At 29.3% G+C, this 1607-nt stretch overlaps 1 non-coding gene across 1 annotated transcript; it reads left to right on the forward strand.

Moving 5' to 3' along the window:
- The first annotated feature begins 1309 nt into the window (after positions 1-1309).
- Positions 1310-1383, forward strand: Trnav-uac (transfer RNA valine (anticodon UAC)). The gene has a single exon. It is a non-coding gene; the product is annotated as a tRNA-Val (tRNA).
- The last annotated feature ends 224 nt before the right edge of the window (positions 1384-1607 follow it).

Here is a 1607-nt window from a genome sequence, read left to right on the forward strand (position 1 = left end):
TCTTGAGAACTTTAATAAGGGAGAAAAGACTTGAAATAGTAAATGTGGTTCAGAATGGGAGACTTGGAGGACAACCACTCTGAACAACTGTAAAATAACTGATAAAGAAGAAAATATGGGAGGGGCTGGGATTGTGGCTCAGTGGTATAGTGCTTGCCTGGCACGTGTGAGGCACTGGGTTCAATTCTCAGCACAACATATAAATTAATAAGTAAAAGAAAAATCCATCGGCAACTAAAAAAATATTTAAAATAAGAAGAAAATATGGGAAAGGGATGAGGTAAAGAGAAAGAAAGAAACCATAAACAAAATCAATAGGTATATAAATCAAACAAATACACAGACCAGAATTCCAAAACATGAGGAAATCCAATGAGAAGGAAATCAAGAATCTGAATGTCAATCAATTTCTAATTAAATTGATGTTATGGAACAACCTAGAAAAGGCTTTTATTTTTTTAAAAATGGATGTTTATAATACACAAAGGCATTAAAAAATAATGTTTATTTTAACAACAAAAAACATGTGGAGAGGACAAAAGAACAAGATGTATATCAAAAACAAAAGAAAAGATGTATATAAAAAGACTCAACAAAAACCTTTAGATATAAAAATAGACTTTTAAAAAAATTTTAGTATATGAAAGAAGGAAAGAATAAAAAAGATGAAGAAAGAAAGGAGGAAAAGAGGGAGAAAGAAAAGGAAAGAAAGGCAGCACAATCAAATCCAAATCCAATAAAACATAATAAAAATGAAATGTCAGTATGGAGTTTATTCTAAGAATACAAGGTTGGTTAACATTTGTATGTATAAATAGTAAGATATCAATGTTTAATTTCCTGACTTTTTTGAATTACAGTCATACAAGAGAATGTCCTTGTTCTTAGGAAATACACACTGAACTATTTAGGAGTAAAAATTCATAATAGCTTCAATTTATTCTAATATGTTCAAAAAAGTAAGTGACATGCACATATATGTGTGTATAGACAAAGAGAGATAAAACAAATAAATCAAAATTTAAATAACTGGTAAATCTGAGTAAATTCCTTGCACAAATCTTCAATTTTACATAAGTTTTAAATTCTATCAAAACCAAAATTTTTATAATAAGTTTAAAAGTTTTAAATTAGGTTAAAAAAAGCATAATTCACTTTGTAGACAAAATAGAGGAGAAAAATCATACGATCATTTCAATAAATGCAGAAAATAATTTGATAAAAATCAACATCCATTCATGACAAAAACTCTTGGGAACTTAGAAATATGACACTATTTAAACTGATGAAGAGTACCTACCAAGGGGGTTGGGGATATAGCTCAGTTGGTAGAATGTTTGCCTTACAAGCATGAGGCCCTGGGTTCAATCCCCAGTACCGCAAAAAAAAAAAAAAAAAAAAAAAAAAAAAAAAAGAGTACCTACAAAAATCCTACAGGAAACATTATAATTAATGGGAAATTATTTTTCTCTGCAGTTAGGAATGAGATAACAATGCTACAATCACAATTTATATTCAACAGATCCTCCAGGAGAAAACAAGCTTACCTTATAGAAGCCAGCAAAATACCTGTTCAATACAAGTTTCTTACTCCCAAAAGATAAAAG

The sequence above is a fragment of the Sciurus carolinensis genome, chromosome 12 (genome assembly GCF_902686445.1).
Source record: "Sciurus carolinensis chromosome 12, mSciCar1.2, whole genome shotgun sequence".
In the NCBI taxonomy this organism is placed as follows: Eukaryota; Metazoa; Chordata; class Mammalia; order Rodentia; family Sciuridae; genus Sciurus; species Sciurus carolinensis.